This window comes from Pipra filicauda, unplaced genomic scaffold (assembly GCF_003945595.2).
Source record: "Pipra filicauda isolate LSUMZ 115617 unplaced genomic scaffold, ASM394559v2 scaffold47_size6085603_pilon, whole genome shotgun sequence".
Classification (NCBI taxonomy): domain Eukaryota; kingdom Metazoa; phylum Chordata; class Aves; order Passeriformes; family Pipridae; genus Pipra; species Pipra filicauda.
Window position 1 is genome coordinate 289981 of NW_024104620.1, and position 19409 is coordinate 309389.

Below are 19409 nucleotides of genomic sequence, written 5' to 3' on the forward strand. Positions count from 1 at the left end.
GGAAAAACTGAAAATGAAATGACACTTCACTTAAACATGTTGATTAGGCTAAAAGCTTCCAAATGCTAAGAACTAAAGATAAGGCACTCTTCCTGGTAGTGGAAAACTGAATTAGTTATAACAATTAGAACTGCCATTTGGGAGCCTTCTGAGTGATTAGTGGCTTCATTACAGGTAATGTTGACAGCATGACAGCTCTCTGTAAGAGTATAAGTACCTGTATACACCTCACACACTGTGCTTTCCTGCTTCTGGCACCCAGAATATATATATATATATCAATATATACAGTGATATACTAGAATGGACTTGCCAGAATAACAAATTCAGTCTCTGCTATCAGCCAGCTATGTCACGCAATCCCCTTCATAAACATATTAAAGAACACCTCCAAAAATATCAGGGGAGAGAGGGATTTTTACTCCCTTTATGTTTGCTAGAAGAACAGTGTAGACACTCAAACATCTGACATTCAGAAATTTCTGATTTCCTGCCTAAATGTAATTTGTTCTTCTGCTAAATTTTCCTTTTAGGTAAATAGTTGTTTTGTCTCTCTGATGTTTTTCAACCAATACATTTGTATGCAGCAATTGCATTTCCTTTAAGCCTTTGCTTTGTTAAGTTAAACAAACCAAGTCATCTTACTCCTGTTTTCTCAGGATAAAAAGATTTCATCCTAGACTGTTGGCCTTTGTAGATTTTTTCTGGCTTACATTATGGCATTCATTTATCCTTCTCAAACAGGAGTACCTGTTTATAGGGAGAACAGTATTTATTTTTACACCTGGCTCTTACAGGATGGATCCATGTCCCCTCATCTCTACTCACTCAACTCAGCAAAGATTTGTTTTTCAGGGCTGCATCATATAGTCAGGTCTGTCCAATATGAGTCTTCTCTGCTACTGAATTTTGAACAGGTAATCTTCCAGCTGACAGCAAACACTCTTTTTATCTACCTAAATCAGGACTTTGCATTTTATATTACTAAATTGAAATGCATTTCTACAAGCGAGGTAGTTTAGCACTCCTCAGGCATTTGCAAGTCCCTTTGGAAAATTCAGTCTTCTCCATCTTCAAGGCAACATTTTATCCCATAGTTCTTAGCAAAAATACAAAATAAAACTGGTTACTACCACAACAGAGTAGATTCACTATTATTCCTTCTCCAGTACTATATTTCTGCTTTCAGCATAATCTCTTTTTAATTCTAAATGAGGTGCTTTAAGCCATTCAGCAATTATGTTTATAATTCTTATACTAATACCAATTTTTCAATTATCTAACAGGTAATTTTCTGTAAATATAATATGCTTTATCTCAAACCTCTTCCTGGTCTCCAACTATGATGTTCATATACTTTTTTTACTATAAGATGCTATTGCTTTTTGCAAGATACATTGACAGAACCCAAACCACAAATATGGTGGTTCTCAGCACAGTAAGATTTCTTAAGAAGTTCCTCTGGTAAATCATATGGTAAGAGAGTCTAGAGCTTCTAATGTTTTGTCATGGTAGACCAGCCAGAGGGGTATTTCCACGTGGTAGACAGTATAAAATTTTGCAATAATGAGGGCCCAGTACTTTTTGTCCCCCACCCTTTTCTTCCCAATTCCTTCTTGTGGTGGGTTGACTGCATCCAGCAGCTGCACCACAAGATGGGGGAGAGATTAGGAAGAGCAGAAGTGAGAAAATTCACCGGTCCAGATAAAGTCAGTTTAATAACTGAAAGTGGTAGAAAAAACCCAAAACAAATATTGTAAAGGCCATCACTCACCACTTCCCTCAAGTACAGCAATGCCCAGCCACTCTCTGAGCAATAGCCACCTCCTCAAAAACCCCCTTCCCCTAGTTTGGGATCACTGCTGAGCATGACATTATCTGCCATGGAATATCCCTTTGGTCATTTTGGGTCCCCTCCCAAGTTCTTTCCCCCCTGCCCCAGCCTACTCACTGAGAGAGCAGAGCAGGAAAAAGAGAAAGCCTTGCCTGTGTGCAAGGACTGCTCGGCAGCAGCCAAACACTGGTTTGTTATTAACACTGCTTTCGTCCCTGATCCAAAACACAGCACCATGTGGGCTGCTTTGAAGAAAATTTACTCTGTCCCACCTCCAAAGCCTCAGCCAAAGCAGAGGAGCCATATGCACTTTCAGCTGACTAAAAGATGTTTTCAAGGACAGCATGTCAGTGCTGCCAGCATGCAAAGGAAACACATAAAAGTTGTCAGGGTTTAATTAACTGAAGGACTGTTATAAATCAAAAGTACATTTTGAAAATTTCAGAATGGTCATGATTAGCCTCAGAAAGTGAAAAAAAATGGGGCTGTCAAGCATCTTCTGTATTTGAAAGAGAGATTGCTTGGTTTAAAAAAAACTGGACAGACAACAGGAGCAGCAGGGACACTGTACTACACAGATGCAGGGCCTGGTGGAACCGTTAACATCCATGGATCCAGCAGCACTTCCTAGATTGATCATGGCTTGGGGGAATCTTTCACAGGACAAAGAATGCCTTGGTTTTGTATTGCCAGCAAGGCTACTCAGTTAGAAGGCACTAATGACAATAGTATGATTTTAGAGCACTTCTAGGAGCTCAGGATGCTGTTTCACATCTCAGTTTGTGCCAAAGAGCTGGGGAGGAGGGGAGCAAAGCAGGGATACCAAATAAAGAGCAGGCAATGGGTTTGATCCTAACTGTAACACTGAAGATTTAACTTGCATCAGTGCTTTCTGATATGTATATAACTGATTCCTTAACAGAACCCTAGAACTAGATCGATTTTTAAAATAAAATTACCATAGTAAGCAATATTCCAGCACATGCATCTTTATACACAAAGTCTAGAAGATACAGAGGCTTGCTGCTGTCATCTACTCATATAGTACTGTTTGAGAGAATGATGCAATCTTCCTGCAACCTAATTTTTTCCCCATTTTTATACTCATACCCTTTTCCTTTTTTTTTCCTTTTTTTTAACTCTTTCTTGAACCATTTGCTCAGTTCAGGCATTTAACTTTCTCCACTGGAACTGTTGGTTTATGTTTAAAAGGAAAGCATATAGGGAATTGATGTACAGCACTTCTTTCAGGAGTATTCACAGTCTGCTTTGCAAACCCTTTTGGAAGAATACTCACTACTCCCTGACCTTCTCCCCCATCCCCATCTTCTTCTGCAGATATACTTCCTTCAGCATGGCCCACCAAGAAGCACTGCCTTATCTCTGTCCCACAGAGTGCCTTACGTGCCTCAGGGGGCCAATAAACCAAGCTTTGCAAGGGAATTCCCCTCCACAGAAGAGAAGGTGCTATTTCACCTAAGTATTACAGAGTGTGTTACAAAAAGGTTCAAGAGAAAGGCATGAAACTGGAGTGCTGGTGCACAAAGGCAAATTAGGTGAGGTGTAAAGAATTTGTTCTCGCCTAGTCGAATTTCATACATTCCTTTTGTCTCACTATTGTTCCAAAGGCATAAATATATATAAATAAACAGGGATTCACATGTGTGTAAGTGTATAATGAGTTTTACTAATGGACGCTTCTAACTGTGATAAGTTCTCGCTGCACCAAATTCAGGCATCTTCTTAGAGATGCACTCAGTATGTGTAGTTGAAAACCATAGAAACCGTTCCCTGAGTTTAAATTTGCAAACATGAATTGTGAAAATTTTACTGACAATTCAGACCACCTCTCATTTTAACTGAGCTTTAAACTAGTTTTCACTTCTTGATTTTTCCTCTGGTTTTATATTTTTGAAAATACTTCCTAGCACATCTATAACATTTTATGGTACATACTCAACTAGCATATTCACTCCTTCCTTAATAACTGATACCGTAGGGTTTGCAGAGGTCTGAACTGCACATACATCCATAATACAAGAAAGCACTAAACCAATGTATTCGTTGAGATAATGAGACAGGAAAAACAAACAAAAAAGACACCACTGCTGTAGCTGATTTCACTTTTAAAAGAGTCCACTAGATGTCTTTTGGCAAATTACTTATACAGTTATTTTAGCCAATGGACAGCTCCAGGAATTGTTTCTGTGCCTCTTAATAGATTTCTAAATTTCTTTGTTTGATTTCTTTTATTGCCATTGGTTGCATCAGACATCTGGGAACAAGTTAAAGGAAACCCAACAACAAAAAGGAAGCTTTTTGACACTGAGGTCAGAGAATAGGAGGCTACACTGAGAGATCAAACCCACCGCAACGAAGAACGTGTATCCTGTAAGGAAAGGCGGCCCCATTCTTTTTTTCCCAGGGCAATACCATTTTCCTATGTGATTATACAAAGAGCTCAAATTATTCATGCAAATACTTCCATTAGGGTCAACGGGAGTGCAGTGAGCAGGATGTGTAAGAGCATTTCCTTGAAATCAGCAGGGACCAGGAACTCTGTTGTTCTAGATATGGTTATATAAAAAGTAGGAAGAGGAGAGAAACAGAGGCAATTAACACCTTGATGCCCCTTCAAATAAATAAACGTCTGTTTCTAATTGCATAAATGTTTAATCTTTTGCTGGACCATGGCCAAACTGACTTGACAAAGGTCATATATATCATTTCTGCAGAAGAGTTAAGCATTGAATTCCATTGTTCTAAAATCCAAAATTCATCACTTTTCAGCCCCAGGCAATTAATCCAGGCAATAACATGCTACGCACACTGACTTCTGTAACAGCGGTTTTACTGTATTTTTGTAGAGTGATAAAAAAGATTAAGAAGAATAAAAAAGGTCTAACAATATATTAGAAGATTAATTTTTTAATTTAGATGGTGGGAAAAATCCAGAAAGAATAAAAGCAAACAGATCAGATTCCTCAATAGTACCTGTATATATTATTCATGTACCTAAAGTAATTATAATGTGTAAAAACATTAATTTCAAAATAAATATTGTAAAACTGTCCCATTTACTATCATTTTAAATGTACTTGCCTGTGAGGAATATGGTAATGTTTTCTATGACAGAAGAGAGTTAACTTTTTTTTTTCTTAATCAAGGCAAGTTTCTGCTAGAACAAGTTAAAATCAAACCCTCCTCTTCGGCAGTATTTTCAGTATGTAGCCTTTGCAGAACCTGCGGCTGTGTGCTGTGTTTGGGAAGTCTCTGAAGCCATGGTTGGACAACATGACAGGATGTAGCATGAACTGTTTCACTCAGTCAACAACAATGCAAAAGGAAGTAACAGACTGTCACATCAAACAGGAGATATGTGATGGAAACCTCTTGTGACAAATTAGAACCTTTTTGGTCTCCGAAAAGTGGGTACCAAAGCAACGCCCTAAATGATACTCACTGTGCGTCAGTCGTTGTATTTGCAATATTTTTCAGGCAGTTTATTTTTGTTGTTTCTTCATTCCGCCTAAATCATGGAGTTAGCAGGAGCTGCCAGTCCTTAAGGAATGTGCTATCTGATGCTGGATTTATTTTGTTGTGTTTATAACAGAAATGGAGCATTTCAAAAGTAGAATCAGCTACAACAGTGATGCCCTTTGGTTTTTTTAACATTTAGAGCCCTTGCAAAACTCTGTCCTAAGAGCCGACAGGACCTTACAACACATCATCTCACAGAATTCAGCTCTTCAAACAAACAAGTCATCCACTCATCCACACCTTCCAATAACAAAGACCCTTAACAACTTTTACGTAGAGAAAACCAGCCATGCTCACCAGACACCACCCACATGACCAGCTTCCATACATATCCCTATGCATTCACATCAGGAAACTCATTACTAAAGACACGCCAATCGATTTTTCTGGATTCTAAGTATTATTTCATGAAGTACTTAGGAATTTTTACTATTTATGTAACTGCAACTAGTCTGTTAATTACTCCAACCCTAAACACTTTTGCAATTTAAGTTTTGCCTCCCTATAGCAGTGTTTTCTCAAATAACTAACTAAATAAAACTAAATAACTGAGCTCTAGTTGTTATGGTAAATTGTTCTACATAGAGCTCTGCCATTTGTTGCCTTGTTTCCACAGTGGTGGTTCACTGCATACTGACAAATGAGAACTGTTCCTTTAGAAATCTCTTTCCGCATGCCTTAGTCTTCACTCACCAACAACTTATTTTTTTATTTCTTCAGTATAGACACTGACAGGTCACATATATCAGAACATAAAGTGTTGTCATTGCAGATCAGACTACTGGGCCATCAAGCCTGGTAGTCTGCCTTTACTACATCTCAGAGGAAGGTGCAAATTCTCACAATGCGATAAGCAATTATGTAATGGCTCCCATAAGGGCAACATTTCTTTTGCACTTTTCCAATCAGCCTGTACCTAGAAGTGAAGGATGCTCTCATCCTTTATATAGTTTCCTATGCTGTGCATGACAGACTCCCTTCCCTTCTGATAGATATTCAACAGGACACTGTCATAGTTAATAGGCTCAAAATCTAATTTGGCCAAAGAAGAACAAGACTGAAAAGCAAGGTTTGCAACATAACTGTGTTTCAAAAATGAAGACTGAAACAGAGGGGGAAAAGCTGGAATCTGTGGCATTAACTTTGTTGAAGTTTTATGTGAAAGCTGTTTGATGATTTCAAATTCACACAGATGACTAATGAGGAAGACAAAGCAAATTTTGAGATCATATGTTAAAGGGCCATTTGGAACAGTCATGGAGTCCATGACCTGGATTTACCAGCTCTTCTATCGTAAATTCTGAATAGTAGCCTTTCATGGTAACAATCACTAATAAGAAGATATTGCTTTTATTCATATTTCCTGGTGGTATTTTGCATGAATAAGCACTGAAAAGCACTGTCCAAAAGAGCAGCAGTGATGTTTTATGGAAATTAGTCAAAGCCTATAATCCCATTATCCTGTGATTCTAGCATTTCTGGACCTACTGCTCAACAATCTGCTGAGCTCAGAATAACTCAGTTTACGTGATTTCCAGTCTAGTTTGTAATTATTTTCTGTAAGTGACAGCAGATTATGCAGAATATCCCACAGAGATCATCAAACCATCTAAACTCTCTCTAGCTCTGAAAAAATCATTGAGATGTCAGAGGACTGTGAGTTCAGATTTCCTTTCCCATAATGGGTCATATTTCCATTCTTTCAAACCCTTATTTTTATCCAAAATCTGACATCTCCCTTGAAGGTAGTCAGCTACTAATCCCCGCTGGCATTTGAACCTAATCAGTGGGAAGAAAGAGGAGCAGAAGTAGAAAAATAAAAAAGAATATCCAGACAACAGTTAGGAAAAAGGAATTTGTATAGAAATTTGTAATAGATTTTTAAAAAGTACGTTTTCAGGGGCAAATTAACAGCCTAATGAAGGTTACCAGCTTTGTATTTTATATTAAAATGTGTTATTTCCCAAAACATTTGAAAGATCAAAAATACATGAGTGGAATTATTCTGAGTTATGTAAATGGAAACAACTGAAAGTGATTACATTAAACTGAAAATTAAGGAATTAATGACATAAGAGCAAAGAGCTGTTAGTTTCCAGAATATCAGTGAAATATGATATGTCAAGCTAAATAAAGTGTAAGCATTTGGAACGTTCTTAAAGCCAGATAAAATGAAACATTAGCAAAACAATGCACTGTGTGAGAAAGGGAGATTCTGCATTTGCAGCAGGACAAACATGCCTTGACTGGTCTTTTCTATTTATAATTGCTGTAAGTTTGTACTTGTAAGAACATGAAAATTAAAAAGTTTCTGAGGTTTTTTTAGTAAGTACATATAAATGAATACATTATGATTAATTTTCATGAAAGCAAATGCAGTACATATGTATTTCTAAAAAAATGCATGCTGTCTAAAATGGAAATGCCACAAGCTTCTACATTTACAAGTGTAGATATTGTTTGTCCAGAATTTGCTGTTAAATTAGTTTCTATTTTAGCAGCTGTTTTCATACAGAATGTTTTCATCAGAGAGGGTTTTGTTGGGGATTTTCAGTGATATAAAAGTCTAGGAATGTCGATATAAAGTAGACAATTAAAAGTTGTGTGTTTATCCTCAGAAGGCACTTTACTGTTTTTAAGCAACTTTACAATAAATGACCAATCTAATGCTCTTCAGAAAATTATCAAAGACTCACCAATGCATCACAGAGTATCTAAGCCTCTGGGCTAAAACTGTGGTCACTTTACAAGTTCTTCCTGAAGGAAGAACCAGTTTGAACCTTGCTTGATGTCTGCCACAATCATCTGCAGTTACATCTGTCTGAGCTCATAGGATGGTTTGGTAATTACTACACTATTGGTACCATCCCTCCTTTACAACTCCAGCTGGCAAGGACAAGATTAGATTTATTAAAGTCAATATTTCATCTACCTAATCTGACAGACTGATGTAACTTAACCTGCAATGACTAATGATAAACTAGCCAGCACATGAAAAATACCTGATTTCCTTCAAGCACCCTGTATCTCAGTGATGTACGTCCCTGTAATATACATAAAAAGATGACATTTCTTTCAACACTGGCTCTTCTGATTGAATATTTGTCTTTGTTGCTTGTCAATAAGCCCAGGTCCTAATGACTTTTAAAAAACAAGACTTCAAACGCTAATTTGTATATTATTTAGCCAGATTTTTTTAAACTGCATGCATATCCTAAATCACTTGCAACTCTGCTAAACCACATAGGTAACCTAAAAATGAAAAAATGTGATCACACACAGTAAATTAAAGGTAATTCACTGCCACCCCTAGACAGACACATTTTCCAGCTTGCTAAGATCTAAATGATTCCCTCTAGGGCCTCTACCATGAGGAAATGTGAGGCTGCTACGGGTCAGTGGGTTATAACCTGAAACTCTCAGTCACACCTCTCCAACCTGGGCTGATGAAGCTTTTGTGCAGTGATCCTTTCTCTAGCAACAAACGAGACTTAGAAGTTTGATGCTGAAATAGTATCTCGGCTGTAAAAGTGGTCAATATCCAGTTGCACACACTTGGATGGAGCCACCCAACCTTTCCCTGGATCTCACGCTTGTTAGGCATATATGTCCAAGGAGATACAATTACCTTTGAGAAATATATTCTAGAATGTGTAAGGAGACCAGGGAGGAAAGCCGCTGGAAGCAAGGGACCTAATTAGGAACACATTAAAATTCCAGGCTCTCAGTTGTACTAGGAAACTCAAAGCTTGTCTGCAGCTGCTTAACATTGGGATGTACATCCAGGGATAACCATTATATCTAAATATTTCCTGTCCACAGAGACTGGTATGGGTCAAAGACTGGAATGACAGGAGAAATGGATTTGGAGACTGTCCTCTTGAATATTCTTGAGACTGTTGATTTTTTTTTTATAATGATGGCAAAGAGTAAGGGAAAAAAAGATATAGGCTTGTTTCAGTGTTTGGACAATCCACAGAAGATCTGAATTCCAGAAGAAAAAGTATCTACCCATTTTCTAGCAGACTTTTCACATAGAGATAACATTGATTAAACTGGACGAACTGCTGCAAGTTCAATGCATTATATTCCACATTTGATCCCAGTTCCTTTCTGACTGCAGTTCAAGTTGATTTTTGTCACATTTACAAAGCCTTGAATCGATCTGGGATCTTGGCACGTTAGAAAGTGATTTCCTTAAGCTTCACTGTAAAATATTCCACTGATGACTGGTTTTATTAAATAATACATTAAATGAACAATTAAATATATTACAATAACAAGATTTGTGAGGAGAACGAAGTCAATGGTAGGACAGAGAATACGTGATTATCCTTCTAGTAAGTAATGAAGACATTTAATTTAATAAATTCTTTTAAGAGTCAAATTAATAATTCCATTGTATTTTGAAATTTCTAAATATGTTAGGTGAATATTGACTTTGGGCTAAATTTTGCAATCACCAAACCCATAAAAACATAAAATTAAAGGTTCTTTCCTCTTTCTTGCAATAGGAATCCTATTCACAGATACTCTATTTCCAGAAGTGTTCAGTAACACCATGAAAAGACTTAGAGATCACTGAAGTTCCAGATGGATAAGCATTCCTCTGTGACTTTCACAGTGCTTGGAAGTTTGCACGTATAGTCTTTGTTGTACAAACTTTGTGGGACCACAGATTGAAAAACACCAGCAGTTCCAGACAACTGAAAGCACCTAAAAGATTCTCACAAAAGTCAGATTAGTTTTCCAGATGATACTTTAAATCCCTATCAAGGAGACATCATTTAGAGCAACCTACAAATTACATTTATCATTTAGCAATTAAAATTCCACCAAAACTTTCATTCACCACCAAACAATGCAAACACGTGCTCAGTATTGTTCAGACCTTAGCCAGCCTGATTTTTTTCTTTATTAATAACACTAAGAAAATATAAATACACATGACCCTGTATTTCATTGACCACAGGACTCTCAACCTTTTCAATTTTTAAATTAGGTGAAAGGGGACCTACTAGATCTGCTTAACCAGCCAAAAGCCTAAAAGTAAGCACTCATATGTGGTAATTCCACAGTCAAGAACTCCCATTTTTATTGCCAATCTTGTAAATAACAGTCAAGAATTACTGTAAATAATTTCCTGGTGCTGGAAGATATTCCAGGATTTCAGGCATGGGATACACTGCGGTGAATCAGTACCCTATATAAGATTTCCTTCATTTGAGGGACTGAGGAGAAAAGAGTGTTCAAAACTGATGATCTATATCTCACAGTGTGAGTTTGTTTCTAATAACAGCAGCTTCATCTACCGCTCATTGAAGCAAGACACTCTTGTCACAGTTCATAAATTGCTAAAAATCGTTTCCTTTTTTGTGAAGTTTTATAATCAGTCCCTTCTAGCTTTGTAAAGCAGACTCCAGTTTAATGTCTTTTATAAATCAAGTGCCTCCCACTTTTAAACATTAATTGCCAAAATAGTGACAACAGTTCTCTTTTAAGTAGATAGAAAGTAAACTGAATCTGTTGTTAATGCTGTGGATTAACAGTTTCCATAAGTGAAATGTCACCTGGCTACTTGACAGAGAAAAGATGCCAATTTCAGTGGTTGCCTACATGATGTGTTTTCTTCACCCTTGTGTGATAATGCATTTATTGCTAATGGAGAGTAAAGATAAGATACATTTCTGAGTGTGTACATACTTTTGAGTTTCAAATTAACAAGTTAATAAAATATTTTAAAGAAAAAAAAAACCAATCAAGGATTACTTAAGAAAGTTACAGGCATGTACAACAGTAATATCCAGATTGGGAAATCTGTCAAAAGTTCTGGAGATTTATAGGAGATAGTGTATTTCCTAGATGTGTTGTTACCTAAAGCAGTTGGCCTGATGCTGAAATCACAACTGATATACCAGTTAAAACTGTAAAACCAGATTCAAAAATAAGGATTATTTGGATCCTAGTGTTTGCTTTGGGTATCCAATAACAACAGAAAACCAGATACATTTAACTAAGGTAAGGCTGAAAAATAATTAACTTCATAATTTCATTTTGGCATTGACCTGGAGTCCTTTGTTACACTTGCAATAATGTAGCAGAGATGTAACCAGATACTCTGTATTTCAAATTTAGCACTACATTACACTGGCCACAACCACAGTGCAATTGGGGGTTTTGTTTGGTTTTGTTTTGGGTAGGGGTTTTTTGTTTGTATTTTTTTGTTGTTGTTGGGGGCTTTTGGGAGTTTTTTCTGTACTGGGCAGAGATAATGATACCTTTTAAAAATCTGACTTTTCAATATCCATAAAACCTTGGCAAAAAGGATGCAGTTAAAGCCTAACTGCAAAGTCTTACTCATGTTAAAACTAGGGGTGGGGGACGGATGTGTGTGTGCCTGAATGTGGGGAAAGGACAGGAACATTTTCTATTTCCTAATATTTTGATATTTAATCAGAGTTTAACCAAGGTTATTCTACAGCACCTTTGAAATGTGATTAAGAAGCAAAAGAGAGAGAGAGGGTGACTTTTCAAAATATCACTTTATGATCGGAATATTACTAGGGTTGAATATGGCAGCTCTTCAGAAGTATATTGTACTGTATTTCAAAAAATATAGATGAGGTCCTTAGAAATCAGAGCAATCAAACAAAAAAGCAAGGCGCGTTCTTGAACAAGAAGACATGAGTTTTCTGATCTCCAGCACAGAGGAAACTATGCTGACTGTTGAGTCAGTTATCATTTTGCAGTAAATTCAATTGTATCAATAAAGCTGAGGGAGACATCAAACAGAAAGCTTTAAAAGCATATCTTGGAAGCCTCAAGACATGCTTATTGTGTTTGGCTATGAACAGGCAAAGATACTTTTCAGGAAGGTCTTTTTTATCTTATCTCTGGTTCAAATTTCAGTTTTACCTTCTTCTTTTTCCTCTTCTCCTTTTTTGTTTTATTGAAGTCATGTTCAATATTAATAATAAAATATTCCGCCTGCCACCAAAGAGTCCACTTAGTATCTGCAAAGCTAATAATCCTTTATTCAGAGACGCATATGGAGGGGTTATAAAAGAAGGAAAGAAACTCTGAATAGAGGGAGGGAGACCTTCCAGAAACCAGGCAAGGGGGCTTTAAAAGAGATGAAGATTATAATACAAATGGTCCTATCCCGGGTTCCTATCCCAGGTGCTGTAGCAATACAAGTATAACATGATGTAACACTGTGTCTGTCTACCTGAGACAAGATGGGGATAGGAACCAGAACAAAGGCAGGTATGTTAGATGTAGTCCACCTCACAAGAAAGACATTTCTATATTAAAAGTATTTTCTCTATCTATATTCTCTAATAATAGAGAAATTATTATTATTTTGTAATAACAGATTTTTCTACCAGGAAAGGCAAACTATATTTTATATGGGTGCTGTAATTTTGTTATACAGTGTTACAAGTGAAAAGGGGAACACAGCTTTCACATACTTCACTAGGGAAAGGCTTGTGTAGGTATTGCCTGTCAATAATTACAGAATTCTTTTATGCTATAGACACATTTCTCCACGTTACAGTAGTTCATTCTTTGAACAAAAAGAGATGGAAAATTCAACAAGTATGCTACTTTAAAGGTGACATTAAGCAAATCTGGAGTTAGCACTGGTGACTTCTGTGCACTTATGTTTAGGTTATCATCCACTGCTGGTCCACAATCAGAATTCTCCAAAATTCAGTATAGAGATGTGCCAAAGAATTGGTCTCTCAACATGGAAAGTCCAAAATATGTTCAATGTCTTCTAAGGATCACTTCTGTCCTTTATGTTGAGTGCACAGTAAGCAAGCTGAAGTTACTATAGCTGTGACTTCTTCACCTCATCTGTTTGAGTTCTTTACCACTCCAAAGCTGCGACTGGCACAAAATCAAGGGAGTTTTTGTTATCCACTCAGGGCAGGGCTTTGTCCACTACCTTTGGACATAAAATTAAGCAGGAAAACAGTATCAGTAGCTGATATATTGAATGTCTCTACCAGAATATAATTGTTTTCCTCATTAATAAGATACACCTCACAATAACCCAAAAGTTCTCTATTAACAGATATAGCTAAGGGGCTCAGTCCTAGCCTTATGCTATGTTTGAGTGTTCTCACACATCAGCAGAGGTATCAGCCATCTTCTTTAATCGCTTCTGTAATCATTCCTCTCTGCACCCAAGGATGATGGGATCAGTACATGCATGGAGTCTGGAGCTGGAAAGATGCAAAAACAGGCAAGGTGAGATGCCAGGAACAGGGCTCTGATTGCAATAACAGGCCTTAATGGTCCTAATCAGCCTCACCTGGGGCCTCCACCCACACTCTCTTCCCACAGGCAGAGAATGAGCAAGAAGGTGGGTGAAGCTTTAAATGTGGGACAGGCCTGAGACAGCTAAATCTGAATAATTGGTGGCCTACTTGTCACACACTAAAATGAGGAACAAACATGTAAGTGTTCTACTGCTCTCAGATTCTCCTAAAACTTTAATGCTGCGGGGGTTTATGTTCTCTCTTCTTTCGGTCTCTTGTTCCTTATGTTGTAAGAATCCAATCTTTCTCAAGAAACACTTCTTGAGCAGGGAGCTCACTCAGCTACATAGCTTTCGCTTCCTTAATCAATGTACACAGTTTGCTCATAAATTCCCTTTTTTTTCTTTTCTTTTAGCTGTGTCAGATATAAATACTGTGGAATATCCAGTGTAACTTCCTATTCCTGAAAGGAGGATCCGGTTGGTACGATCCAGTTTGAAAACTGTTGGCTAATGAGGGCTGCTGTTCCCTTCAGTAAGAGCTCTGTTAAGAGACTACTGTTGATATTTTCTGATATATAATATTTCTATATCAGAACATATAAAACTCAAAGGTGACTGCATACGAGCTATGTAAACTAAAAGCATAATAAATGGAAAGTGCTGTAGTTGCTGTTATTTTACCTGCTTTGTTTCCTTGTGACAAAAGCCTGTTCCACAAGCCACAGCAGATAATTTTAAAAGTTACCCATCTCACACAGAAAGATATCCAAGGCTTTGATCATTCAACTCCTTGTAAAATTTTCAAATCCCTAACCTCTCATTAAATGCCAGCAAGTGCTTCCAACCAGGAACAGAGCATAATGCTGGGTGAAAACTAAAACTCCAGATTGCACAGCATTATTGCAGATGCTTGTGGGTGCAGACAAGTGTCCTTCAGCATGCATTGTGTACATCACCATTTTCTGTCCTGTGTGGAGAAACCCCAGATGAATAGCACTGAACACCAGCTGGGATTTTTGTGAGTTGTCACCAAAACCATACTCACTTAAATGATTTTTATTTTTTTTGGTAAACATTTTCTGATGATTCACGGCATGTGAAGAATATGTAACAGACATTGATTAGAGTTCTGCATCTGATTATAACCTATACGTATCTCCCTTTAACTTATATTAGGCTGTGGAGGTAACTAGAAACATTTTTTTTTTTTCACTTTTATCTTGATCTGATCTTCTCCTAGTGAAAGAAGCCTCTATCCATACTAGAGAGCAGGATTGGCCACGAGGTGTCACCCAGCTTCTATTAGCCATTATGCAGGCTTGGGAAAATAGACCGCTCTGAAGCTGTGCTAAACAGAGACCGTCTCGCCACTACAAAATAGAGTCATCTTATTGCAAAAAACAGTAGCTTTTTTTTTTGCGCTAATGGCTCTCAGAAGTGAACTTCTAGGAGCTTGTAGAGAGTTCTTAAGACGACCTAAGTGGATGAATAAATAAAAATACCTGCGTCTAACGCTCAGTAAAACGCTGGCTGATGCAATGCGTCCGCTTACCACGGACAAAACCGCATCGCTGCCAGAGTCGGGAGCCGCGCCTGACCTCGTGAATTTGCGGAGGAGGACGAGCCAGGAGGAGGCAGAGGAGGCCGGGAGCCGCCTCCGCGGATTCACCGCGGCGGGCGGCGGCTGCGCACGGGTGACGGTGCCCCTGCTCATCCCCGTTCCCGGTGCCCATCCCCGTGCCCGGGAGGTTTTCCCCTCGCCCCCGCGCCGGGCGCGCACTTTGCAGACGCTCCCTCGCTCTGCCTGTGCCTGTCACAGGCGTTTCCGCTCGCCCGCCCCTCCCTCCCTCCTCCCGCTCCCCGAGCGCGGCCGGCACTTTGCAGACGCTCCCCGGCGCCCGCCCGCCCCCGCCTGGCCCGTCCCCCGGCGGGCGCGGCCGCGCCTCCGCCCGCGCTCGGCCATGGGTGCTGCGCTGCGCTGGGCGCGGGGACCTGCGGGCACCGCCACCAGGTGAGCCGAGACCCTGCCGGGCTGCGGGGACCGGGGGGGTGCAGCTGCCGCCGCCGCGCCCAGCCCCGCTGCGGGGGTCGCCGCGCCGGCGAGGGGGCTGCCCGCCCGTCCGCCACACGCCCAGCGCCGCGGTCGCATCGCCCCCGGTGCGGAGCGGGAGGGATGGAGGGCATCGCCCCGCAGCCGCCCCGGCGCGGCGGGGCCCGTGCTCGTCGCGGCCCGGCCGCCCCCGTCACCTTGCGGAACGACCTTCGGGAGCGGCGGCGGCGCCCCCCGGCCCGGCGGGGCAGGGAGGGGGGTCTGCGGAGGAGGGGGCGGCCCCGGGAGCCCCGCGGTGCCCGCCCCGGGCGCGCCCCGCGGGGACGGAGCGGCCGTGGGAGGTTTTGGCGAGCGCGGGTGGCGGTGCGGTGGGTGGGAGGATGAATCCCGGGCGAGAGTCTGTTGAAATCTTTCCCCCTGACGATGCCTTTTACCAGCACTCGGTTCCACCCGGTTGCTGGTTTTGTTCCCTCTCCAATGCTTTGTGAACCTCTAGGAAGTGAATTTGAGAAAAAGGTTCCTGAAAGCTGTCATCTCTTTGCCAAATTTGCCTTGGGCTGCCATGTCTGCTACTTTTTTTTTTTTTTTTTTTTTTTAGCAGAGATGTATTGAGCTTTACACTGGAAATAGTGCTTTTCATTTGCTAGGTTCGTTATTTCTTACACATCAACATCATATTGTGGTTTGATCGCAGGGATTTGTCTTGTCTCTGAGAAGCAGGGAGTGACCTGATGTGATTGTCTAGGTGTGCGGACGTACATTAAACAAGTATTTGTGGGGTCTGTTTTATTGTCTCCCTTGAGTTTTAGCAGCTGTTTAAGGTAGACTTACTTTTTAATATATTTAGGGGAGAATAAATATCATTTAGTTTTGAGGAAGTAAATCTTGGTAGGGGCTTTTCTCCCTGTTAACATAGGGACTGTAAGTTCCATCTTTTCCAGATGTGGTACAAAATCATCTCATCTTTTGAGAATATGTTTTTCTTTCTGGTATTGTGGTCAGCAAACCTGAGAAAATGAATTCTCCATTCTTGCATTAGGTCTTGTTACATCAATTTCTCTTGATAATTGCAGCAATGATAGAATACTCTTTAAAGGAAGGCTCACTCTTACAATTCTTGTTATTATACAGTCTTATTTGTCTAAAAAGCTCTGTCACCTTGTCCCCATGAAATAGTATGATAGCTTTTTCAGCATGACTCATAATCCTAAATACAGGAATGAATTTAGACTTAGTGCTGTGCAAATGCTTTATCTCAACAAACAGCTTTGTGTGTAGAAAATGCAAGTAGGGTGGAGGGAATCACTGGTACTCAGTCTGCTAATCTTTGTCCTCAGGAGGACAGCGTTTAAAGTCGTTTGCAGGCTGTGGGTATGTCTTTGCTCCTAAATCAATGAGGTGATCTCGGTTCTTTCAAAATACTTTCTCGCAGTTTCATAAAAAGCTTTCAAAAAAGGAGGAACCGGTTAGTTCTTGTTTTTTATTATTGAAACCATTTTGCCTGGGGACACGAAGTTCAATTTAGTCTGAATGGGTGATTTACCTTTTTCTTTCTTCATCTCTCTGTAATGACTCTGACTGTACTTCATGAGAAACTCTCCTTGGTGCAGCACCCACAGTTCACATAATTAGTGCTGGTTGTACCAAGCATATTAGTAGGTGAAGAAAAACCTTCACCTTTTTTTTTTCTGGTGGTTTTGTTGCATACAAGGTAAATTTCACTACTACTTCCTGATCTCTACCTGTATGAGATGATGTAGGGAGTAGTTTACTCTTAAAATAGCCATGGAACAGTATGTTTAGTGAAAAGAATGTCTGTGCTTCATGATTTAATGTGTGCACACTGTTTTCTGTTGCTCTTCTGTAGAATATGGATTTATTTTGTACGAACAGAATAAGGATTAAATAAGAACATATGCTTCTTCTTTTCTGGGCGATAAATCCATCTTGCTGTCCCGGAGGAAGGCAGCTTATACAGCCTGGACTGAAAAGATGCTGAAAGACAAAGTGACTGAATGCTGAATATAAGAAGATCAGGTTGTTTAAGCTCCCCAAACTAAACTGCCTAAAACTTGGGAAGCAGCCAGCAACACTGGGTGGAAATCATGTAAAATCCTTAATCTGCTTCATGAAATAGAATCTGGCAAAATAATGAAATGTTCTGAATTCTTAAAATTACTTTGAATAAAGACAATTGCTCTCCAGTTTTAAGTCATCTCCCTCCAACCAGATTCCGTTCTGTTCCCTTGTATAAAAAAGAAAGCTTTATACTGTTAACATCTATGCTTGAAATAATATGTGGGATTTTATTAGTGCTCGTTTCCCTTCAACTTTGAAATTAATTTTTTTAAAATTCATTTACAGGGTTACATTTTTGGTGTTGTATGCTGCCATCATCCAACAAGTTCACTCTGTTTTTGCTTTTGTTGAATAAAATAGCTTAGTATGCAGTTTTCTTCCTCATCTTGGCTTTGAAATTTTATTAGAACTTCAGGAGTCGTCGTTGTCCTTCGCTGATATTGTAACTTGATTATTAGCTACGTGGTAGGCCGTTTTGAAGGCTTATGTGAATACAGTGTTCATGTTTTGAGCAGATTGAGATCTAAAGGAGACTGTCTTAGTGTTTCATGAGAGAATGGGAGAATTAGTTCAGTTTTTTTGATAGAAAGAGCAGTCATTAGGGAGATCCAGTGGCAAACATTATGGTTGTTTGCCAACAGTTTGTCTGACTTAGTGTTTGCGTAGCCTCTTAAATAGAGGGTGGAAAGAAATACACTGATGAATATTAGAGTGCTAGGTGCTGATAGTATTTTCAGTTATATTATTCCCAAAGTGTCTGCTGAACTCTTCTGCTCAGCCTCTTTTGGAACCAGAGCAGTACTCCAGCAGCAATTCTTGGTAACGAACATCGGAAGCATCTGCTGAAGGAAATGAATATGCTGCACACTGCTAATCAGCTGGGAATCTGATGAGTGGAAACTTTTTCAGGAATCAGGCAGTTTTGCAATTACTGCATCCTCAATTTCAAAAAATTCTCAACTGGAATGGAATAAGGTCATTCTTTATTCCTTTCTACTTTGGCAAAGTTAATATTTGTGCATCTCTGTGTTTCATATACCACATATGCACATGAACTTAAACAAACAAAAAAACCCCCACCAAAACCTAACAAATCTCATCTTCCATACTTCAGAAGAAAAAGTGGACCTTTGTATTTGCTTCTGCATGTATGCATGCACACTCAAAACCCCCTTGTTTTCCTTTTTAAGCCTCCTATTATTGGCATAGAATACTGAAGTTTCACTTCTGAAGTTCCTTATCTGTTTCACTTTCATTTCTTGAAGAACCCAGACCTGTAATGTAAGGAAGTATAACTTCTGTGAGGAATAAATCTCGTTCAGATTGTGTTTTAGTATAGTGGTTTGATTTCCATCACTTCTATTTTTTTTTTGACTATTTCTGATTTGTTCATGTGAATCGATAATTTACATATTGTAATTCGTGGCTACAAAGAGTTTTGTACAAACTTAGACTAATTCAGTTGAAGGGTTTTGGATACTGACATAGGCTCTCTTAATGGGTGGCATTTGAGGAGGAGCCACCATAATGATGAAGAATTGGTGACACAAGTGCTGACACAGCCTCCCAGGTAAGAGGCAGTGGCTTTTTGTGACAATGCAGACTTTTATCGGAGCGGATAGCCTTATTCTTTTATT

General features: G+C 39.3%; 1 protein-coding gene across 2 annotated transcripts in view; it reads left to right on the top strand.

Moving 5' to 3' along the window:
- MGAT5 (alpha-1,6-mannosylglycoprotein 6-beta-N-acetylglucosaminyltransferase) overlaps positions 1–19409 on the top strand; it is a 140851-nt gene that overhangs the window by 4167 nt on the left and 117275 nt on the right. The window contains exon 1 of one of the 2 annotated variants that reach the window (XM_027748938.2): positions 15558–15654. The exons of the other annotated variant lie outside the window; for it this stretch is intronic. The gene's annotated coding sequence lies outside the window, so the exon portion shown is untranslated. Of the gene's footprint in view, positions 1–15557; positions 15655–19409 lie in introns of those variants that run through there. 2 annotated transcript variants of the gene reach the window in all.